The sequence below is a fragment of the Salmo salar genome, chromosome ssa03 (assembly GCF_905237065.1).
Source record: "Salmo salar chromosome ssa03, Ssal_v3.1, whole genome shotgun sequence".
NCBI classification, from domain to species: Eukaryota; Metazoa; Chordata; class Actinopteri; order Salmoniformes; family Salmonidae; genus Salmo; species Salmo salar.
Genome location: NC_059444.1, coordinates 64,442,378 through 64,468,027, shown reverse-complemented (window position 1 = coordinate 64,468,027; position 25,650 = coordinate 64,442,378). Strand labels below are relative to the sequence as shown.

Genomic DNA, 25,650 nt, shown 5'->3' with positions numbered 1-25,650 from the left:
TATAGAGCAGGCAACTTGAATGAACTCTGATTGCTTTTACTATCATTTTTACATCACGATGGGAATTATGTATGATACAAGAGAGCTACCGCATCCTTGCAAATGGGTTCCAGAATGAAACAGTCCAAAACGAGGTGCCGGGTCCTGTTCCATGGAAATTCCCTAAATTTACATTGTTAGGTTTCTTGCGCTTGATGGTTGAAATCGTTCGAAGGGGTCTTCCAGTAAAGAGCACGTGACTTCTCACGATTTTCCGGTCCTGTTCTTGTAATTCAATACAGAGTCAAAATATAATGTGAGACAACTGACCGCTGCGCCTGTTGAAGAGTTGGGCTGTGTGCATGTGGGGACTGGACACTTGGGCATCAGACACTGACCACAAGGAATACCTACATTTTTCTACGTCTTTCTGGGAATGAAACATTAGTTTAATATAAAATGTGTGAAATAATATTTAGTCGGATTTTTCTTGGGTTTCCGTTACTTCTCTGGATGGCAGGTAAAGTTAGTTTTGTTATACCGTTATTGAAAGATTTAAGAATTTCAAGCAGAATTGGAACACAGATAACGCTAAAATATTTGACATTCCAGTTAAGAGGGATAGGAACAATAGCCGCCTTGGTTCGCGTTAAAATCCACAATAACTGGATCTTATTTCATAGTGGCCAGAGAGATAAACTAAAAACCAATAACAGGTTTTGGAATTACCAGGAGAAGGCAATGTAGTAGCGAATAAAATCTGTATGCTCGCAGTAAAGATGATGTGACATATGACACAAAATGTCATTTTTTTGTCTTAACGGTATGTCTTGTCCAATATACTACGTTTTAAACTTTTTTTCCTATATTTCAATTACTGATTAGAAACTGGCTTCTGAAAAAGGCAACTAATTTTAACCTCTTGTTAGTTTACCATTCTGCATTCTAGGCCTAGACTTGGGATCGTTTATGTTTAAAGAAACAGTATGTCTGCTTGAGAATGCAAATTAGCTGATTATGGTCTCTGTCATGTGGTCTGACCTGTAGGTGGGCCTACACATGCCGCCTGTCCTATTAAGCTCAACCCTCCCAGAGTGGTGGTGAGATATGGAGACTCAGTCTCAGTCAACTGCAGCACATCATTCACAGACCATGAGGGGATGGGCTGGGAGGCCACATTAGGAGGTACAGGTTTAGAAAAGGTCAACTTTGTCATCTGGAATGTGGAGAATTTGACAGACTGGACAATACAACCTGCATGCTACCTCACACCAAAAAAAGGAGAGCAGTGTTCGAAAACGTTCCGTGTCATTCTATACAGTAAGTTGTTTTTCTTTTGCGTCTTGTAGTGAGTTTTGTCAGTGAAAACAATTATTTTCTTCTCACTATATGTAACTATTTTGTCTCTAGAGACTGCAGACAGCGTCTCCATCTCTCCTCAGAGCCACTCTGGTCCGATGGTGGAGGGGACAGAGTACCAGCTGCGGTGTGACATAAAGAACGTCGCTCCTTTACGGAAGCTGGTTGTGAGGTGGTACAAAGGGAATGAAACTGTAAAAACTGAAACATTTCATGACTCCAGGAAGAACCCAGTGAATGTGTCCTCCACCCATAACATTACCCCCAGGAGATTTGAGGATGAAGTAAAGTACAGATGTGAGGCAGAGCTGGACCTGAGACCAGAGGGACCAGTGGTACCACTACCTGTCTCACAGACTCTTCATTTTGCTGTTTACTGTAAGTCTTTTTGTTTTCTTTTTGGGGGTTGGTGGCACTGCGGGGCTGTTCAATGTTGGTCCTGGAGTGCCGAAGTACTTCTGGTTTTCATCCTCTCCTTCTAACAAGGGACTAATTCAGACCTGGGACAATTTACAGGTGAGTGCAACCAGGTAGAAACAAAAAATTGAAGTGTTTTGGGCCTCCAGGACCGGAATTGAACAGCCCTGCACTAAAAGGACCTTTTACAGGGACTATTTCATTTCACATTCTTCAAACGATCCTAAAGTGATGTCATAGACCCTTTTGTTTGATGTTAACGTCAGTCTGCAGTGCCTGTAGTCTGTATCAATGGCAAAACTGTCATCAGCCAAAACAGCTGTGAAGTCCTTGGTTGCTGCACCCATTGCAACTAGCGGCAGGATGTGGGGAGTGCTGACTGAGGGGAACTGTAGTTTTGCCTGGATGACAGCTTGTGGTGGCTCATCTTAAAGGGGAAGGCAGACATTATTTTTGTCTGCGACATATTGCCTGACAACTCAAACTGAATTCTTCCACTGCTCTATGTTCACTACAAACTTCAATCTAAAACTGCCATCGTTGAAGTCGTTTGTAGTGACGTCAAAATGAGGGGTGTTCTACAAACAAAGTAATCAGCGATTGGATCAGCTCTAACCAATCAGAGTATCAAAGCCAATGAACAATTTTCAAAACAATGCTTTACCCACATGTTGTTCTGGCTCTCGCCCAACCCATTGGTTTCTGGGACCAATCAGAATAGTTAGAATATGTTTGCGTTCCTCAAATTATCATGGAGGTAGTCAGATCAAGACTTATTGTGGAGGAGAAACGAACGTCTGTGGGCGTGTTGTAGCATTTTGGGTAGCCAGGTATGGACTATTAGTGTGTTCCAACAAATCCAAAATTCCAAACGATCACAACAGCAATTTGCATGTGTTTTGTCTCTCCTACCTTTCCATTTGGCTTCATTGTACTGTTAATTTAACAGCCTCCTGAAAGGTCTCTGTCAGTTTCCCCTTATCTGTTACTATACTTATTGAATGCCCAAGATATTACAGCATAGCTGAGTACACAACCCATAATCTGAGCTGCGTTGAGGGTTATCCTGTACCTGAGGTCATTTGGTACAATACAAATAGTATTTAACATCTTTGAATTGATTTAGCTGTGCTTGATTGAGCTTATCTGTGCAATGGAATCAATGCAATAGTCCCAAAAGTCCAAACCCCACCCATGTAGCAATCCAGACAGGCCCAAGCAAATATGCAAAGTATTTTAATGAAAATGTAAAATACTCTTTGAACCCAGGTCTTCTGTCCATATTTGTATATTCTATATCAGTGTCTGTTGCATTTTGGTATTATTATGCTCATGTGACTCTCGTGCCTCCAGTCCCACCACAGAACATTCTGGAGCTGAAGGACACAGAAGTTGATGTTGGTTCCCCTACTGGGCTGAATTGCTCCTCCAATGGGAACCCCCGGCCAGAGTACTCCTGGACTTATCACCGGGCTCCCAACGTGAAATTGAAGAACGATGATGGGGGGTCCCTACTGACCATCGAGCAGGCCACAGGGGAGAACATTGGGACCTACACATGCCACGCCAGTAATACCCTGGGAAAGGTCTTTAAAATAGCCAGGGTCTCTGTCAGAGGTAAGACCTTCACCAATTATAATGAATTATTGTATTTTGCCTGTCCGGATGCTTAAAGCGCTTTACATAGTAAGGGTTAGGGTTAGGGTTAGACACTCACCTCATCAGCCTCTGTCATCAAAGCGTCCAGGACATTGGTAATGTCGGCTAATGACACTCTTGGCTCAGATCTACCATGTCTTTCTCTATGGTTCTTAAGGGGGTGAAATAAAAATGTATAAAATGGTTCTATAGTCTACGTCTATGTGCTGTATTCACAGTTGCATTTGTTTGTCTTTGCTAATGCCTACTGGACATTATGTCATTGTTCAGTGACACATTTGGATATGATAGTCTATTATAATATGATACTATCACAATTTCGTGACAGCAAATATGATGAGGAACATACATTGAAATAAATATTACTGGACTGTCCCTTTAATACCAGGAATAAAACTGAGCTCAAACAGTATTTTACTGGAGAAAAAAAAAAACAGTATGCCTACAGCTTTGTTTTCCCAAATGAATCTCTGCTTTCTGAAATGTCGTTATGTATAGCCTATCTAAGCTATTGATGTGGTTTCTCGTTCCATAATTGAATAACACATTTAGAAACGGCCTGGTGCTTGTGGAGGAGGGTTGTTTTCTATTATATTTAAGAGGGAGTGGAGTTGAGGGATAGAGTGAATGTGCTGTGCTGACTGCACTTTCGTTAAATAAGTCAACAATTCGGCGCCGCGCGGCTGCAACTTCCAATGAACTAGAGAAAAGTACTCGAATAGATATATTGAGAGGCAGCTAAATAACGGGCCGCTAGACATCCAGGCGGCTTACGAAGCCTCTGACAAGCTCAGGCAATGAAGGATTTGTACCTAAATCGGCTTATTTCAATCGCATTGACTTTGGAACTGTTGTCGCTGTTGAATGGATCAGAATCAAGTAAGTTTTTGTAGTGCACTGAACGGGAAGTGATCGGTGGTGTCCACAGTAGAACATGTTAACGTGCTCGTCGTCATACAAATTGCCTGACAACTTTATTTTGTTTATTCTAAAATATGATGAGAAAAAAATACCACGATAGTAGACGCACATTGTTGAGATGAAAGAGGCTACAAAGGTAGAGATAGGCTTATTTACCATAATCTGGCTCAGTGCTCTCTGATTCTGAGAGTCAACATCATGTATAGAAATAGTATTCCAAGGTTTTTTAGTCATATTCCTTAATCCAGCAATAGTGTTAAAGAACCACGGAAATGCGTGGGCAAAACACACACACACACACACACACACACACACACACACACACACACACACTAAACCCCAGTTCATTGAATAAATAATTGTTTAACTGGTTGAAGTTACATTGAAGTTACGTAGAGATGTGCTTCATGTGAAGTATGATATTTAGTTGTGAAGTGGGTTACATTATTGATGGAGCTTATTAGGGGAAGGGACAGTGACATAAAAGGTCCACTAAAGAATGGGATGCAAAAAATGTCAGTTTTTGTGAAGGAAGGGTATCCTTCCTGGCTCATTTTCCTGTGTTTTGGTCAACTGAGTCACTGGCGGCTTTCAGCTGCATGTCCAGGGGCGAAAATCTGATATCCACTTTGGAGGGGACAATTACATGAAAGTTTCTCAAGAGCAATTCCTGAGGGGGACACCAAAAGTAGTGCTGTAACACATAGCCTACATTGTAATATGGTAAATGTATATTGAGGAACAAAAGAAATAAGGTGTTTGCCGTACTCCTAACTACCGGTACCCAAAACTACACAACTAATCGCAACAGCAATACCATTGCCTTTAACAAATCTTAGTTCAGTCACCAGTTTAAGTTGAGAGTGGGGGTATCCATGGCATTTTCCAATTATGTTCCTATTTTACAAGTCAAAAAAATTGAGAACCTTTCATAATGTTGCCAAACAAAGACTCAACAAACTTACCTGAGACTCCCTGTCTCTGCCAGTCTGTCCCTGCATATCTGTCCCCAACTCTGCTGTCTGTGTGCCATCTGTTGCCTGCTCTGCCTAATGACATCATTGTGAAACATTTCCATTAGAATTTCATTTCTTTCTTATGAACATTTTATCAACTAGTCTTTGAGATATTAGGCTACTAGGGTTCTTACTATGCGTTTTGGTGTATTGAAAAATACTCTGATGTCCGTCTTTTATTTTTCTGCCATTTTTCTACCTGGCTGGCTACACACACAGTGTGTAGGTTATTTACAGTAGGAGATGGGCTTCTATCATCTTCAATCATTCTATATGGGCTTCGATCTAAAAGGTAGCTAGCAAATGTGAAATGGATTAAAATGACAAGAGTTGACAGCTGTATGAGTTCACCATTTACACAACATATGCTGCAACCTTTTGTAATTTTAATAGTTTGTTTCATATTGGCTGGCTTCCAACAATAGCTGAATTTGCAAAGCTAGCGAGCACCAATTCAGTGTCAGTGGTGTTTGCTATAATCTTTGCTACCCGGGTTAAATAAAGGTAAATTAAATAAATAAAAGTTCCCTTGCGACAATTTAGCTTTTGCAACGAGACCATTAAATATATTTAAGACAATGGTAGATGAGAGTGTAGTTCTGTTCAGTTTGGACTTCAGTTTATCGCTAACCTTATCACAGGGACTTTGAAGCACTAACTTACATCATCTGCATGCTGATTCCATCTTTGACGACGCCACATAAATGGAATAGGTACTAGTTAGCTTAATAGTTAATATTTGCGCGCTAGCTCTGCATATTCAGCTAGTGTGTGTGTGCGCGATTGACTGGATGAACCTCACGGCAGTTACGTAGTAAGCTAAGGAACGGGCAGTGGATCAAACCATTGTGAGGCAAAGGGCGGGGGGGGTCGCAATCTTTTGAAACTTAAAAACGCGCTATTAAGTGTCTATAATCAGCACAATTGCTTTCATTGCGTATTATTAATATTATTTAAATTACATAGTTATGTTTCAGTGATATATTGGGGGGGACAAATCATATTTTTCCCAGGATGGGGGGGTCGTGTCCCCCCCGTCCCCCCGGGATTTCCGCCCCTTTGCATGTCACAAAAGTGTGCATTTCCTTTTTTGCTGCTGCTCATTGAAATAGGATGTGATTTATTGTTGGATATTACCAGGTATTTACATTATGTAATTCATTATCTCTCTTTTCTCCTAACTCTGTAGGAGCAGAGCCGGTATGTCCTATCAAGCTGATCCCTGAGAGTGTGGTGGTGAAATATGGATCACCAATCTCAGTGTCATGCAGCAACACAACCAGTGTTGAAGAGATCTACTGGACCACAGGTCCAGAAGTTGTCAATGACACTACCTGGAGTGTTTTGGAACTCCTAAACTGGGACATAAGGCCTGGTTGTAAGGCAACCTTTCAGGGGATTGGAAGATGCAGTAAGCCTCTGCACATCACAGTATACAGTAAGTGAAGATGCTGTCTTCTTCATTCTCTGTCAGAAGAATAATGTCTCTATCCGTAAGGGGTATCCTCTATATCTGGCTGGTATAATATATTATACTGTATATTGTATTATATGAACATTGTGAATGGCATTTCATGTTCCTGTTGTACCGAAATAAAACCAATCTGTGACCCCAATGCGTACGCAATGGGTACCGAGGGGGTTTGGTGAACCGTTACACCATTATTGTTCACCATATGCTCTTACACATATTTACTGTCTCTTTTTTACTGTTTCGTATTAACTTCTAGTTGTTTTTAAAGGTTGGTTTTTGTCTTGAAACACTAATAAGTCTGAAAATTGTCTTCCACAGAGACTCCAGACAGCATCTCCATCTCTGTTCTGAGACACTCTGGTCCCATGGTGGAGGGGACAGAGTACCAGCTGCAGTGTGACATACAGAACATCGCTCCTCTACAGAACCTGGTTGTGAAGTGGTACAAAGGGAATGAACCCTTAGGTAATGTAACTTACAGTAACGTCAGTAAGACACCAGTGGATATGTCACCTACTCTGATGATCAGCCCCATTAGACATGATGATGGAGCTCAGTATAGATGTAGAGCACAACTGGACCTGGGACCAGAGGGACCACAACCCCATCCTACAGTGACATCAGAACCTCTCAACATTACTGTGCACTGTGAGTTGCTGAGAACTGTTCATATATACTAAGCATGCTAACGTTGTGTAACGTGTGATAATATATTAGCTCTATGCACATTCCGTAAGTGCGTAATGTTCTACGGTGAAGTCTCACTATAGATAGATGTCTTTTAATGTTAGAAGAAAATTATCAAACTTACAATTGTGTTTGTTTCCTTCACTGCAGTAATTCATTCAATAAATGTGTTTTCATATTTTCACCACCTGCCTTTATACTCCCTCCCTCTCTAAGATAAGCCATGCATCAATGCATCTCGACTGCCAGTGAGGATACCTGTGTTCAGGGGCTATCCTGAGGAGTTAGTGTGTGAGGCTGAGGGTTACCCACAGCCCAGGATACAGTGGGTCTCTGACCCAGCGAAGCATGTCAGTGAGGCGGGAGGCAACCTGACTGTCTTTGAGGCAGGGCTCTACAACTGCACCGCCACCAACGATGTGGCGACAAGCTTCATTGTGGTAGAGGTGGTTTTAAATGGTAATGGAACCTTTATTAAACTGTATTAAACCCTTTAGTAACCCATTATTTACTGTTTATGAACATCTTGTAGAACATTTTCTTCTTGCTGGTCTGCTTCCTCCTCCCATCTCTCTGGTCTCCTTTCTCTCTCTGTGTCTGTTATTCTTTGGTTGACTGATTAATGTTCTCTGAACAAATTGTATTAACTTTTAACTATGCAGTTTTCCTCATATGTCCTTTACCCGTTGACCAATCCAATACCTCTTAGTCTAAACTGCTCTCCTCCTGCCACATTCTGTAGTCAGATACATGTAGTACATCTCTGTTGTGTGAGGGAGTTTGAACCAAAGCTGCAAAACATGAGGAGATGATGAGGGGACAGTATTTTGTTGTGCACATATAAAATCAGGCATGAAACAAACTCCTTGGGAAGGGCACCTGGTGAGGCTAGGTAGAACTGAGCATCATCTATCATTCATTGAAGAGTGTTGGGTAAAGTTGTTGAATATTTGGCAGTTTAGCTCAGTACTGACTGTTGCCTTGTAGAAGACTATTTCAAGGGTAAAGTTGAGCAATGTCCCCACTCTTACGGTATGTTGTAGATCTACTCTGACTGGTGGGATCATGTAATATTATGTTAAGTAATACATGATTATTCTTTCCTGTTGGAGGAAGTAGGATAAATCAGTGTATTGATGCTTCTCTATTTGATGGTGAATATGGTTCAGTCTGAGGTGGCGCCAGAACGTTAACAGAGTGTGATGGATTAATGGGTGTTTGTTATGTCTCTCTGGTCACAGAGGACTACCTGCCCCTCATAGCGGGCTTCGTGGCCTTCATGGTCGTGATCATCTCGGTCATCTTCGTCTTCATCTACTCCATCTACTACAAGAACACCAAGATGGGCCGCTACAGCCTGAAGAAGGCCAAGCTCAGCAGCACGCCCAACGGCAACGTAGCGCAGAACGGCGGCCAGGACACTCCGCTCCCGATGACTAAACTGTCTCAGCCAAACATCAACTTTTAGGAGAACAAGCTTTATTGGGATGGGACATTCTGAATGAAGAGCCCTCTTTCCCCGCTGAGAGACTAAGTGAGAGACCATATGGTTGAGGTGGTTGAGGGGCTGGTCACAACTCATTCAGCTGGCAGACGCAGGTCTGGATTGTGATAGTTGGGAGTGTCTCCTGACTCTCCTCCAACCTCCCTATGCACTACCTTTCCTCTTTAGCACTAAGATTAAGTACAGATCAGTCCCTCTATTTCCCCTTCTACTGAAGAACCTGATGAGGTAGAATAACTTCTGTTTTTAATGTGAGCTATATGATCTATTCTACACATTCAAAGTGTAGCTGATGTGTGCTCTGAAGGACAAGAAGAAGTAGCAGCAAATAGACAAGGTGAAATCCCTCTTTCAATTGGCTTAATTGAAATGTATTTTTTATATGACTGGTTTTGGAAAAACTGGTTTGTATTGCATAAGCACCAACAAGGGAATTGTTATGTCATTTTGAATGTCTTTTTTTAGTTTGGTCTGATGACAAGGTAATTGCAGTCACATTATACAATTGCTTGAAGAGCAGCACATGATTGAAATTGTGAGAATGACCCCTTTGCCTGGATGTGATGTCTTGCTCGTGACAAGAAGCTTGGAGTGTAACCTGCAGTACAGTGGAGGCTGCTGAGGGGAGGACGGCTCATAATAATGGCTGGAACGGTGTGAATGGAATGGCATCAAACACATGGAAACCATGTTTCATGTATTTAATTCCATTCCACTCCGGCCATTACCACGAGCCCTTCCTCCCCAATTAAGGTGCTACCAACCTCCTGGGCTACAGTATATGCACACAACTTATTTAGGTTGTGAGCACAATGATCACTGAAACCAATTAATATAGCCTACATGTGAAAAGTATTATTTCCCCAGAGTGTGAATTAGTCCGTGACATTGAGGGGGACTTTATTTTTTTACAGGACTTCCTAAAAAAAGAAAATTGGCAGGTGGCTGTAACGACTGTCGAAGAGATGAGACCAAGGCGCAGCGGGTACCTGAATACTCATACTTTAATATTATTATTTAAAGTGAGTAACGGGAAAAAACAAGAAACAGAACGACAGCTAACAGATTTGCAGGCTAAACAAACAACAGTGCAAATACAACTACCCACAAAAACCCAAACCAAACACACACCTATATATATAGGACTCTCAATCAGAGGCAACTAGAAACACCTGCCTCCAATTGAGAGTCCAACACCCAAACATAGAAAAACTAAACTAGACAGAACATAGAAATACATACAAACCCTCTGCCACATCCTGACCAAAACTAATACAATTACTCCCTCTGCTGGTCAGGACGTGACAGTACCCCCCCCCCTAAAGGTGCAGACCCCGAATGCACCTAAAAGAAAAGACAAAAAACCCCAAACAACAAAAATATCCCCCTAAACTAAAGGGAGGGAAGGGAGGGTGGCACTGTGCTACACCCCCCCTCCCCAACCCACCTATATCGGAGGCTGCTCAGGTGCGGGACGTGGACCCCGCTCCACCCTCGGCGTCGCCCAGTTAGGTGGCGCCCCTGGCCGCGTCAGAGGACTGGTGGGCGACCCTGACTGCGCCCGGCTAGCGATTCCTGCTGCGCCCGGCTGGCTGGCGGGCGACCCTGGCGGCTCCGGCCTGGCTGATGGCTCTGGCGGCTCCAGACTGGCTGGCGGCTCCAGACTGGCGAGGCTGGGCTGACGCACTAGAAGCCTGATGCGTGGGGCTGGTACTGGACGTGCCAGCCTGGAGACACGCACCTCAAGGCTAGTGCGTGTAGCGGGAAACACTGGACCGTAGAGGCGCACTGGCGGTCTCGAGCGCAGGGCTGGCATCACCCCTACTGGCTGGATGCCCACTTTCCCCTGGCACATGCGGGGCGCTGGTACTGTGCGTACCGGCCTGAAAATACCCGGCCTCGCCACAGTACCCATCACCCCAAAGCACGGGACCTGTCCAGGATGTCTCTGCCCAAAATGGTACGGGGAGCTGGCCTGGGGCTCCATCCTCGCCCCGCCAAACTGCCCTTGTGCCCCCCCCAAAAAAATTATTGGGGCTGCCTCTCGGGGTCCCTTACCAGCCGTATTCCCCGGTCCTCGCCAGATTTCCTCCGCTGCTTGGTCCTGTTGTGTGGGTAGTTCTGTAATGACTGTCGAAGAGATGAGACCAAGGCGCAGCGGGTACCTGAATACTCATACTTTAATATTATTATTTAAAGTGAGTAACGGGAAAAAACAAGAAACAGAACGACAGCTAACAGATTTGCAGGCTAAACAAACAGCAGTGCAAATACAACTACCCACAAAAACCCAAACCAAACACACACCTATATATATAGGACTCTCAATCAGAGAGGAAGCCTACACTCTTGTAGTCTGAATTAATTAATGCGTCTTGCTGACAAATTTACATTAAAAAAAGTCTGGACACCTGAAAAGGGGCTGAAATACGGGACACAACTACAGCTGTCTGTCCCAAGCTCATGTGAGGGCCCAGTTGAAACAATGTTGCAAAGCTCAAAACAGACATTAGAGAGGCAGACAGGTGGAGAATGAATGCGATTGAAAGAACCTGAACCAGGTTAAACCAGCGGTGAGCTCATTTAGGGGAGCACATGTCTCATTTGAGGGTCAGAGCTACTCTGTTACTACTCTACACTGCTCCTACTCACCCAGCACTGCATCTGGAGTGTTCAGTGTTTTAAAACTGCATCACTCTAATGCCGGACTGCATGTGAGTTCTGAATGTGTGGAAGAGGCAGTTGGTGTGTGGTTGCATCTTCCTGTAAGCAGATTGAATCAAGCCATTATTATCACATGCAGGAGTCAAGAGAAAACCTGGAGCTCAAGAGTAATGTCAATACTTTTTAGGTCTCACTTCACGCTGTGGCCTAAAACCTTTGTAATTACATGGTAGTTGCATTGTTACATAGTACTTACAACTGTTATACCGGTTTGTTATACAGTTAGAAGTATGTAACACTTTGTAATTACAAGGTGCCCATATACACTCACCGGACAATTTATTAGGTACACCACCCCATTCACGAAAATGGATCACTCCTACAGAAAGTTAGTCACCTGGCCGTGGCTTGCTATATAAATCAGGCAGACAGGCATCAAAGCATACAATTAATGTTCGATTGAACGTTAGAATGGGCAAAACGAGTGACCTAAACGACTTTGAGCATGGCACACCAGCTCCAATATCTCAGAAACGGGCGCCCACGACCCATCCTGCCTGGTGTCAACAGTACAGGCTGGTGACGGTGGTGTATCACCATCCAAACTGCAGCAACTGCGTGATGCCATCGCGTCAGCATGGACCAACATCCCTGTGGAACGTTTTTGACTTGTAGAATCCATGTCCCGAATAATTCAGGCTGTTCTGGAGGCAGAGTGGGTCTGACTCGGAACTAGATGGGTGTACCTAATAAACTGCCCAGAGTGTATGTAACTACAATGTAAATGCATATGTTGTAGGCTACTTCATGCAAACTCAAAGCCTTTTGTGTATGTAATATAAAATATAGAACTGTACATTTAATAGTCTGTAAAAATGTGTGCCTCTAAAAGGTAAGGGCCCATAGAGTATATGGAGAATAGATTGCAAAGGGGGGGCTTATAGGGAAGAAGAGAACAATTAATATTGTACAAAGGGATGGTCAGTGTAGTTTTCTATCAATATTGGTCCTCTGGTTGTTAGGAGAGAGTAACTCCCTTGACCCCCTTTCACCACAGTATGTAGTCTACACAAACTTCTGTGGAGGTCTTTTGTTTCACAATCCTCTCATGTCAATACTCCTGTGTTAAGAAATTCATTTGTATTAATCTTTTGTATGATATTGCTTTGAGTTATCTTTCAAATATTGAGTTTTTTATGATGATAATTATTGTTGTATTGTGAAAATGACAGAAAAAAATAATTGAGCAAAATGTGTTTAATATTTCTAAAATATTTTTTTTATTTAAGACAAATGTCAGAATTTCCTTATCAGAAAGTAAATTGTATATTTGAAAATATTTGTAACTGTTTCATTTGTGGCCACAAAATGTAAATTAGGCCCTATGGCTTTTTATAGCCCCAATAGGCCTAGAGAATACACCACACTACAGTATTTATTTTGTGAATTGTGTGCACCCCCTGGAGATCAATTTATGATGCTCTGAGTCAGTGGTTCCCAAACTTTTTATAGTCCCCTACCCCTTCAAACATTCAACCTCCAGCTGCGTACCCCCTCTAGCACCAGGGTCAGCGCACTCTCAAATGTTGTTTTTTGCCATCATTGTAAGTCTGCCACACACACTATACATTTATTAAACATAAGAATGAGTGTGAGTTTGTCACAACCCGGCTCGTGGGAAGTGACAAAGAGCTCTTATAGGACGAGGGCACAAATAATAATTATAATCAATAATTTTGCTCTTTATTTAACCATCTTACATATAAAACCGTATTTGTTCATTGAAAATCTTGAATACCTCTCCACAGGTTAATGAGAACGGTGTGCTTGAAAGGATGCACATAACTCTGCAATGTTGGGTTGTATTGGTGAGAGTCTTAAAAGTACCTGCATAATTGTGCACCCAACTCACTCAGGTGCTTCGCTATATCACATTTGACATTGTCCGTAAGCTTGAGTTAATTTGCACACAAAAAAAACAATACACTAATGGAAAGACCTGTGTGTTGACCTTGTTAATGCAGACAGAGAAGAGCTCCAACTTCTTAATCATAGCTTCAATTTTGTCCCGCACATTGAGAGTCCATGTAATCCTAGATTCAGATTGTTCAGGAGAGATAGGCCAGCCGTGTGAGAAACTCATCATCATGCAAGCGGTCAGACTGTCACGCCCTGATCTGTTTCACCTGTCCTTGTGATTGTCTCCACCCCCTCCAGGTGTCACTGATTTTCCCCAGTGTATTTATCCCTGTGTTTCCTGCCTCTCTGTGCCAGTTCGTCTTGTATGTTCCAAGTCAACCAGTGTTTTTTCCCGTACTCCTGCCTTTGCTATTCTCCTTTTTCTAGTCCTCCTGATTTTGACCCTTTCCTGTTCTGGACTCTGTACCCGCCTGCCTGACCATTCTGCCTGCCTTGACCACGAGCCTTTCTGCCACTCTGTACCTCCTGGACTCTAATCTGGTTTTGACCTTTTGCCTGTCCACAACCATTCTCTTGCCTACTCCTTTTGGATTAATAAACAATGTAAGACTCCAACCATCTGCCTCCAGTGTCTGCATCTGGGTCTCGCCTTGTGTCATGATACAGACAAGTGAAAATTATGGTCAGTAAAGAACTTTAAGCTCCTCTCAATTAAAAAAAAGTGTCAATACATTGCGCCTTGATAACCAGCGCACTTCTGTTGTAAAACCGTTACATGGTCGCTGCCCATATCATTGCATAGTGCAGAACATACACGAGAGTTCAGGGGCCTTGCTTTAACAAAGTTAACCATTTTCACTGTAGTGTCAAATGTATTTCAAGCTGTCAGTCATTCCCTTGGCAGCAAGAGCCTCTCGTGGATGCTGCAATGTACCCAAGTGGCATCGGGATCAACTGCTTGCAGGCGCGTTACCACTTCCCTATGTCTCCCTGTCATGGCCTTTGCGACATCAGTACAGATACCAACACATCTTGACCACCAAAGTCCATTTGATGTCACAAAGCTGTCCAGTACTTTAAAAATATCCTCTCCTGTTGTCCTGGTTTCCAGTGGTTTGCAGAAGAGGATGTCTTCCATAATTCACCCCCCATAAACGTAACAGACATATACCAGGAGCTGTGCCAGGCCCGTGTAACAGTGTAGGTTCCGTCCCTCTCTTCGCCCCAACCTGGGCTCATTGTGTTATTTCGCTGAACACTGGATGGTTTAATTTTATTTTTGGCATTGAAACGAGGCTACTAAGGAGAAGAAAAAAAACTCACCCAAATGTATAGCTGGAAAATGTAAATAGTTTTAAATGTGAAGAATTTTTTCTGCAGCAACCAGTGATCCGGGTCAACAGCGTCAATGTAACAGTATAGCTTCCGTCCCTCTCCTCACCCCTACCTGGGCTCGAACCACCCTACCTGGGCTCTGCACACATCGACAACAGCCACCACCGCTAACTAGCTAGCCATTTCACATCGGCTACACTTAGGCCTAATGAATTATAGAAGAGACCCGAACACACACTAAGTTGTTCATTTCAAACAATTTATCGCATAAGATTTGTTGTGTGATTGGCAGAAGTTTATTTTTCTTGTACGTTGCTCATATGAGGAATCTACAGGATTTTAAAACAGCTGGTCATCATTCTGATTTTGCTCAACAGTTATTTTGTGACGCGCGCTTTGGGATCTCCGTCATCCCGGATGAAACGGAAGCCCATTCATTTTCAAACAAGGAAGCCAAGTGGGCGGAGCGACCATTGGGCGAGGTTTCGTGAACAGGGGTGGACAAAAATTCATTTAAGTCTGTATATTCATTAGCTTTGGGAAAGGTTCATTTTCGTCGTTTACACGAGATCCCGTTGCTATTGACCAATCGAAGCTCACTATGGTTTCCAGCCCCTGTAGATACGTAGGACTATCTAGCTTGCAAACATGAGAGCGATGATTCAGTGTTGACATGCATGTGATTTTCTTACTATTAGGCTACTTTGAAAACGATGTCATGGGTGAAAATGTAGCCTATTGGTTGCGGGTTTTTGGGCTACTTCTTGTTTGCACCGCGGCCGCCATGACATTTTTCTTAAAAATATATAAATTAGTTTCGATAATTTAGTTTCGATTACCGTAGTTATACGTTTTCAAGGTGACGGTCAACATTGGGATATATTTGCTGGATAAAATAAATATGGTGAAAGGACTTTTAGAATTTCTGACTCTCGGTGTGTTGGTGTTAACAGGTAGGGTCTACAGATCGATGTTAAAACTTTTTTGTAAAACTACAGACGTTTGCTGTTCTCGTTAGTTTGTGAATTTCCCATTATGTTTAAACAACTCAATTACTATTCAATTGTATTTTCCAGGGTGATGATTAACTTTCTGGAAGTCATAGTAAAGTTGTGTTTGACTATTTGAAGTCTAAGTCCAATCTCTCCCACCGAATCAATATGTCTCTGATCAAGAAAGAGCTCTATTGGTGGGTGTGGTAGATTCATTTGGAAGAAAAACAAGTGTTTTTCTCTCTCGAATTTGGTCCCTGACACGGAACCCAAACCGGCTGCGCGCGTGCGCTATCGTGCATACATTTATTTTGTCCCCCTACACCAAACACGATCACGACACGCAGGTTAAAATATCAAAACAAACTCCGAACCAATGACATTAATTTGGGGACAGGTCGAAAAGCATTAAACATGTATGGCAATTTAGCTAGTTAGCTTGCACTTGCTAGCTAATTTGTCCTATTTAGCTAGCTTGCTGTTGCTAGCTAATTTGTCCTGGGATATAAACATTGAGTTATTTTACCTGAAATGCACAAGGTCCTCTACTCCGACAATTAATCCACACATAAAACAGCCAACTGAATCGTTTGTAGTCATCTCTCCTCCTTCCAGGCTTTTTCATCTTTGAATTTATATGGTGATCCATCTACATTTTCATAGTATTACCACGACAACCGGCAAAACAGTTCGTCTTTCAATCACCCAGGTGGGTATAACCAATGAGGAGATGGCACGTGGGTACCTGTTTCTATAAACCAATGAGGAGATGGGAGAGGCAGCGCGATCTGCGTCAGAAATAGAATGGAGTTCTATTTTAGCCCTTGGCATCTGCAGACACTAGTTGGTATGTGCGAGCAGTGTGGGTGCTATAATTGAGTAACATGGATTTCTACATTTATTTTGCGATGCTCGCGCACACGACGTGTCCGGTCTGGTCAGCATGTTAGAGCAGTGGTTCCCAAACTGTGGGGCGCGTCCCCCTAGGGTTCGGCAGTCCAGCTTTCATCTTACTCTTGAAAGTTGTAATAGTAGAATGTACAAGGTGCAATTTCGAAATTGGATAGTGTATCATCAGTTCCTCTTGTCATGTCAGTCATTGCATACCTTAGAGAGCTATTTATAACTTGTAAGAAATGTCAAGATCAACTAGCCCAAGTGTACTCAACTACTATTTGAGAAGGTCCAGTCACACAAATTTCCTAGGCGGTAAAATTCTGGATGGATATTGTCTTTATCGGCGTAGTAACAAACCCCCACCTCGCGAGTCGTGACCCATATGACCCCAAATTGTTCAAGCTCCCGTTAATGGCGGAAAGAACGTTTGGGGCGGCAGGGTAGCCTAGTAGTTGGAGTGTTGGACTAGCAATCGAAAGATTGCAAGTTCAAATCCCTGAGCTGACAAGGTACAAATCTGTCATTCTGCCCCTGAACAAGGCAGTTGTTCCTAGGCCGTTACTGAAAATAAGAATTTGTTCTTAACTGACCTGCCTACTAAAATAAAAATAGTTTTAAGCTAATTTGCCTGAAATTCTACCTATTTTGCTATCGGCGGAGAGAAGCTTTTTGCAGTTTTAAAGCAAATTTACTGCAATTATACACATTTTGCCATGTCTTAAATGTGTTCATATGATACCTGAGTGAGTCAGTCAGTGCGCCCATGAGGCCCCCATGGGCGCACATTCTGACCATAATAACTGCAAGATTTAGATAGCTGGTTAGCCTAACATACCTACCTAGCTAACATGGGCTCGTTGATCAACTGTACATTACTGACATGTTAGAAATAGTTCTCTAATGTCTGTCAGTGAATGACATAACAAGAGGAAAACTTCCCATACACTACCAAATGTAAAAATTGCACCTTGTGCATTCTACTGTTACAACTCTCAACCACATTAATAAATTGAAAGCCTGAGTTTTTTATATTATTTATTTATAAAGTCGGGACACGTCAGCTAACGTTTTTTTGGGTCGTTTTCTTGCCCCATAGATTTTGTTGTAACGTTTGAGCCACTTAAATATCACATAAATACACATTAGACATGTCAAAATGTATAGAATAAAAATGCTACATTTTCTCTGCACCTCATGAAAAAATGTGTAGAATTGCAGAAAATAAACTTTAAACCTGCAAGATTTTCTCTTCGCCAACAAGAGGGGTGTGAACAGTTTTTGTCATGAAAAGTGCTTTTGCCCATAGAAATAGACATGGCTCGTGCGCAGGGTGGCGCAGGATGTTCCCCAATGCTGGAAGGGGGGACTGAATGCAAAAGTTTGGGAACCCCTGCCTTAGAGCACTATTAATATTAAAACAAGTTTCATTCATTTACTCCCTTGTTCCAGACTTGACTGAGTGAACTTTGTTTTTTTAACAACTAGCAGTAGCAATAGGCAACTTTCTCAGACCCTCTGATAGTGAAATGTATGGCCACTTCAAAAGTTCAGTTTTGCATAGTCAAACCAGTTGTCTTGCCCAGCAGAGAGATTGTAATACAAACCTGCAAAAATACAAGCAAATATATATTTTTTGACAGACATTGTATTGTTATGTCAGTGTTATTTTATGGTTTTATGTAATCATTGCCATGTTGTTCACATGTCATGTGCTCTGACCGGTAGGTAGGCCAACACATGCCTCCTCTCTTGTTCTCAACCCTCCCAGAGTGGTGGTTTAATGGAGACTCAGTCTCAGTCAACTGCAGCACATCATTCACAGACCATGAGGGGATGGGCTGGGAGGCCACATTCGGAGGTACAGGTTTTGAAAAAGATGTCAAGATTGTCACCTGACTGTGGATAACCTTACTGATTGGACAATAGAACCTACATGCTACATCGCTCTCATTGACGGCGAACAACCCTCAGAAGTACTTCCAGTCATTCTCTACAGTGAGTATTTTCCTCCTTGTGAATGTGAAAGGTATGTTTCTATTTAACTGTATATCAACATTGAGGGGTTTTAACATTGTTGACCTCTTCCACAGAGACTCCAGACAGCGTCTCCATCTCTGTTCTGAGACACTCTGGTCCCATGGTGGAGGGGACAGAGTACCAGCTGCAGTGTGACATACAGAACATCGCTCCTCTACAGAACCTGGTTGTGAAGTGGTACAAAGGGAATGAACCCTTAGGTAATGTAACTTACAGTATCGTCAGTAAGACACCAGTGGATGTGTCTGATACTCTGATGATCAGCCCCAGTAGACATGATGATGGAGCTCAGTATAGATGTAGAGCACAACTGGACCTGGGACCAGAGGGACCACAACCCCATCCTACAGTGACATCAGAACCTCTCAACATTACTGTGCACTGTGAGTTCCCTCTAGTCTTATTTTCAATCATTCAATTCATGTTTACAGCTGATCATTTAGTTTGATCTGATACCCTACTATGATATTTAACAGATTCTTCCAGTAATCTGTTCTCATTCATCTCATAATTTCACCCTCCCCAGACACTGAATCTTGTGGAAACAGTCCATGTTGATTGATTATTATTTCTCCTCATTCTTCAGATCCCCCAACCTTTTCCAGACCTGAAGCTGAGACCCTGGACATCAGAGTGGGTGAGGAAATCACTGCACTGCTACTGGAAAGCCCACTCCTCTGTACAGCTGGCAGTCTTCACATGTCCAAGAAGCTCTTTTCACCCCCCCACCTAGTCTTATCTTTCTTCCCCTCTCGCTCCCCCTTCACTCACTAGTGGCATTCATGTTACCTTTTACCTGAATGAGAGTGTCCATTGGTAAGCGTGCATCATCAGGTGACCACAAGTCCTTTGTTACTTTGCAATTATTACATTGTTACTACACTGTACATATGAAACTAACTACCATGGAAATATGTTTTTCAGGACACTTCATGTAAAGTGGGACCCATTTTTCCCGTACCATGAACATGTGTTACTTTCTTAATATTTCCCATATAGACTTCTCTGTGAAATATCTCCTTTGACAGTATATTTAAATGTTTAATATTGCCAAATTGCTCCAGTTTCTCCAGGCAGTCGTGGAACCACTGCAGGGATAGTAGTGGTCGTGCTGGCTTTCTTTGCTCTAGTGTCTGTCTGTGTGGTGCATCACAAACAAATCAACTCTGCTGTTGCTGGGGCTGAGGAGCTTGGGACGGTCAGCTGATCAAACCCTCATTAACCACACCCTCTTCCCACAGGGGGCAGAACAACGTTCTGGGCTATCATAGGATCGGTTCTGGGAACTGACCTTTGTGTTCGTGATTGTCTATGTCGTTGTCAAACAGAGAGCAGGTCCCAACTCCATCATCTGAGCAGGCCAGAGGAAGAGAATTTCTATCGTTAGTGTGACCAGCAGGACTTCCTCAACAGACACTGTATGAATAAGAAAGGTTGTTTATTAAATTAGTATGATGGAACGCTTCAATCCTGCATGCCTTATAAATCCAAAGAGTGCTTTCTATTAGCCTACTCCAACCAATAGCTTTGTGCCATTTGTATGTGGTGTTGTTTTGAATGTGTCTTGGGCTGTGTCTGTGTGAACATGTGGCGCGACACTACAAAGCATTCATTCACAGGCATGTGTGTCCTGTTTACTTATTTATTTTATCATCAAGCATGCCTGAATGTAGTCTCTCTTCTCACAGCCATTGTGTCTCTGTCACGGATGTAAAGCGGCTGGGAAAACAGGCTAGCCTGATCGCTGTAGTCTGATGACAGCAACAAGTGATCTTATGTGACTGTACAATGAGAAATGAGCCATGCAATGCATCACTTCCTGTCTAATGCTTTTTTTTGTTGCTCTAAATTGGTGCTACCAGAGCCTTTTAACCGATTTAAGTTTACTATTCCAAGAACCACAAGCAGCTTCTCTTCACTATTGCTAATTTTGTTCTCTGCCCACACTCTTCCATTTTATCTCTTGTTAGGGTTTGACCAACTATTTGTTTGCATAACCTATATAATATAACAAATATGCTATGCTACAACATTAAGTTTATACTCTATATGATAAGAGCATACTGCTGTGTGAGAGGAAGGGGCTCATGGGATGGTGAGTCATATGGAAAGAATGCAGATGATGTAAATCAGGGATGTGGAAGAGCTTTTTAAATGATAATGGCAGGATATGGGTGAAATGTATATGCGGAGGGGTGTCGGGGTTTTAGAGAACTGTGCATTGTGCAGTCACAAGATAAATCGACTGCCAAAGATAATAACTACGCCCGGCAACAGGAGGCGTCTCGAGGTTGGGACCAACCTGCACGCCAACGATAGGATGAGTAAGTTTAAACCACGCTCATCCTCCCTCTGACAGGCCAGCAGTGAGCGGGAACTATCTCTGTCAGAGTATTTAATGAAAAGCAAAGGATGTGTAACTCAGTTCTCTGTTTTGCCCTGCGGGGTGTTACAGGGAGCCCGTATATACGAACCACCTATTTACCCTTCAAGTGTTTGCATTAATTAAAGTACAAAGAAATCAGAAGTTACTATGTGCTGACTATTTTGTTCCGATACCAGATTTGAATTGACGCGAATTAACACTCTCTCTTTTACCTTCACAGCACCCTTGATTCTGAGTATTGTCAGTATGTTTGATGATAGCTTTAATCGTTTGTCTTTCACTTTCTCAACCTATATCTGTGGACCATAGGGAAGCGGACATGCATACCGACATGAACCCCATGGACACAGTCTCAGGGCTGTGAGGAGAGAAAGGCCACTAATGTGTTTTATCGATCTCATGTATTTTAATAGGCTACACGGTCATATCTCACCATAGGTGGCTCACATGGCCCTTTAACAAGTTGCTAAACTGTGTGTTTAGTAGAAACAATTCCCCGAGATGATTTTGTTACTTGCCACTTCTTTCTGTTTTGATAAGAGTGCAGTGGCACAGTCCTTCAATAGTTGTCTTTTTTTGTTGAATCACAATCAGAGATTTGGGTTTATTTTTTATAACAATTTTAAAACAAGCATCTTTTGTATGCCATTGGGAACCTTTCTCTCATACATCACTGTAACACTGACACCTCCATACTAATCAGTGCAAACTAAGGTCAATTTAAAGAGAAGCATGAAAGTCCATCTGTTATCCTGCCTACGGTGGCTCATATAAATGCTTCCTTTTTCAGAATTGAGTGTGTGTCCTTTTTGTGTCACTCGGGTTCATCCTGGTGAAGGGGACTTCTGCCTTGCCAAGAAACACTTTGTATGTGCAGCCTGACTGTTGCTATAACAACCTGGCTGCAGTGTAGACTTATAAGGGCAATTTGCCAGCACATTTAGTCCTTGAGCAAAAACATTTTATATTATACACACATGATCATTTTCAGAAACAAGTGTACAGTAGTGTACTTCCACAACAAACAAAGGCACGGGGTAGAAACACAAAACAGAGTCGACATACTGTAGAGACTGAGGATTGGCAGCTGAGCCTTCTATAAATACACCCAATAAGCATCCAATTACTGAGCAATGTTTCTGGCAGCCTGGTCACGGCCGGTGCTGTTGTGCAGTGGTGGTACATTCTGATCACAGAGTGAGGCCTACACACTACATGCCGGACAACTCAAGTCCAACAATCCAACCTGCTGAGTCTTGACAAAGCATGGGCTCTCCAAGCAGTGTGCGTATGGGAATCAAACATGCCTGCAGAAAAGAGATTAGAACTGCAATGTGAGTTTTCTCAAACCACCTATGTATATGGATCCACAGTCACACGGGAACTGTTTAGTTTGAGGCAAGTTAACACAGGTCATTGGGGTTTCATTTCAGATTAAAGAACTGAAAATTGTAACCGTAGCACCCTTCTGAAGTCATAGAACTCTGTATGGGTATTTTCTAAAAACAGAAAACAGATGTCATCTGAATAGCTTGGGGTTGTGCTGCTGTAAGAATACATGACAGCAAACAGAATTACAAAAGATCTAGCCTGCGATTCTAGGAGTACATTTTGGGCTGAAATATATAATGGGTCTGATATATTAACTCCCATTGAACATGAAAATACAGATTCTAACTAAACCACAAATAAATGATTAAAGGAAGAATTTCCCCTGTGGGATGTAGGCCTAATGAGTTACCATTGAGGAGGTCTGGCCTTGATGCCTGTCAAACTTCCTTAGCCCCCTCTTCTCCCCCTCGGGGCCCTGCAGTCAGACACAGACTACGGTATGAGAGCCCTCGTTTGGTGAGGGAGGGCTTTTGTTAGTAATCACAGTTCACTTTGGAGTTGCCAAGCAGGACCAAGTCGGAATTCCACTCGCCTTTCAACTCAGACCATAGTGGACCTCAGAAAAGTCTGCAAAAAGATGGAAAACAACTTTCTAAAATGGATCCTGACCTTTTGCATGTTCTGCACCGGTAAGATGTTGCAAGAGTCAACATTTTATTATTCATAAGATTTGCTTATTCTCTGTGGAGTCGAGGGTTATGGGACATCTGCAGTAGAGGCCCCCATTGTATCGACGAGTTTGTAGTTTGAAGACGTGTTTGGCAATAGAATTGGTCATAAATGGTTTTAAAGCTCTTTGGCGAAATACTCTTATATAATATTGCATATATGAGTGTGTGAATTATTTACCTGTGCTTTGTCCACTGAAATTAAACTTTCAACCCAGAGATGATGGCAAAGTGGAACCTGCATCCCACCCAATCTTATATCCACAGTGATACAAACAGATCATAAACACCTGCTAAAGTCACACAATCAAATCACTGCAAGCAACATTTTCTTTGTATCTGTAAATGTGATTTTATTTAACAAATATGAATGTTGCCGATATGCCAGCAATAATAGAACTTTCTAATTAGATTATGTGATGATCATGATGATAATGAAAAAGATTGCGAAAATGATGACGCGGATGAAGACAATGTAACGATGATGATAGTGATGATGATATTGTCCACTTCTCAGTGTCAGGTGAAGGATGCTCTCTGGAGCTGAAACCCTCCAGGGTGGTGGTGGGGTTTGGGGAGCCTGTGTCTGTCAGCTGTGAGGCCTCTCGCCCGGTGCGTGTCCTAGGCTGGGAGTCAGCCATCGGGGCAGCACACACCCAACAGGACCGGGCTGTCCAATGGAAGGTGGACAGTCTGATCGACTGGATCGAGGAGCCTATCTGCTACGGAGTCTTCTTCACTGCACCCAGACAGTGTGAAGAGAAACTCAACCTCATTCTTTACAGTGAGTCAACCTGGCCTAAATAAAGCTGGCTTTTTATCTTAGCACAATTTAAGGCAGAGCATGGCTGTAGTACATGCATCAGGCCATACTTCATAATAATGAATTCTATTTGTGATGACTACTACTAAATGTACGTGTTTTGCTTGACACACTAACCAGCTGATCTTTCACAGAGACTCCAGACAGTGTCACTATCAGCTCAGCGAACCACACTAGTCCCATGTTGGAGGGGAAAGAGTACCAGCTGCTCTGTGATGTCCAGAACATCGCTCCTGTTCAATACCTCACCCTGAGGTGGTACAGAGGGCAGACTGAAGTTTACAACCACTCTTTCTCTGATTTGACCCCTGCCTCCCCTGTCCAAGTATCCTCCATCCTCCTGATCACCCCAACCAAAGCTGATAACGGAGCCCAGTACAAGTGTGTTGCTCAGCTGGACTTGGGACCAGAGGGACCACAACCGCCTCCTTCAGTGACATCAGAGCCTCTCAACGTCTCTGTGCACTGTGAGTCTATCCACTCAACCCAACCATTAATAGTTTCATGAGAAACAATGAAATACAATTGTGTTTGTGTATTCGTTTATATGCAATATCCATCCCTTTCCCTTATACTTATTTTCTCAGACCCCCCATCCTTCCTCAGTCCTGAGGCTGAGACCCTGGACATCGGTGTGGGGGATGAAATCACATTAAACTGCACGGCTACAGGAAGCCCCAGTCCTGTGTACAGCTGGCAGTCTTCAGATCCCAAAGAGAAGATGGAGGACCAACCTGTTTTTACCTCTTCCTCCTTGCTTCCAGGGACCTACACCTGCATTTCCTCTAATAAGATTGGCAAGAAGAGTAAGCAGTTCATCATCAAGACTAAGTCTTAAGGTAGGAGGACACAGTGAAGGAGGCATTGTTAAATGCACACATTTAGAGGATAGAACTAGCATTCCCTACACTTGTTGTAGAAGCCATTGTTCTTATTTGATTTTTCTATGGTATGTAATGTGAGGAGTCTCTTGAAGGCACAAAGGGCCACATCGAAGGTATGTGACTTTTCCCACAGTGGAGTGTTGGCTTTACAAAACAAAAGTCCAAGTTTGGGGGATTAGCAGAGGGAAGATATTGTCTGTCTCTAATATCAATTGCACGGTTTTGTTACAGGTGTGAGAATGTCATCATTGTCAGCCAGACCGTCGCACAGAAAAAAAGGAATCGCCTTACATTTTTAAAGACTTTGGTCATGTAATAGTTTATAGTAGCATATTATTGTGTTATGATTGATTCTTGTTTTTATTGGAACATAACGTATACTTTGATGTGTTTAAATATATATGTAGGGTATACAGTTCACATTCAGTGTGGAGAACCCTAGAACGCGAGGTAGTGTGAATAATTATATCCATTAATAAGCTATCCATTAACTTTATTTTGGAAATCTACGTTGTTGTTTATGTTCTCTCTTTTTTTACATGCATAAAAACACTAATAAAATGACAAATGTATATTTATATGGCCAGTTGGTTTTATTATTATCAATGATGTTAGGCTATTATTATTAAAACTACT

At 42.5% G+C, this 25,650-nt stretch overlaps 1 pseudogene across 1 annotated transcript; it reads left to right on the top strand.

The window, feature by feature from the left end:
- Positions 1-25,592, top strand: LOC106601185 (hemicentin-1-like; annotated as a pseudogene). Its single transcript, XR_006769384.1, has 18 exons — positions 1-499; positions 1,027-1,299; positions 1,390-1,716; positions 3,109-3,372; positions 6,541-6,789; positions 7,144-7,473; positions 7,729-7,971; positions 8,754-8,978; positions 18,550-18,819; positions 18,915-19,244; positions 19,448-19,498; positions 20,103-20,247; positions 21,468-21,487; positions 23,101-23,268; positions 23,825-24,091; positions 24,265-24,597; positions 24,718-24,969; positions 25,246-25,592. The product of XR_006769384.1 is annotated as a hemicentin-1-like (transcript).
- The last annotated feature ends 58 nt before the right edge of the window (positions 25,593-25,650 follow it).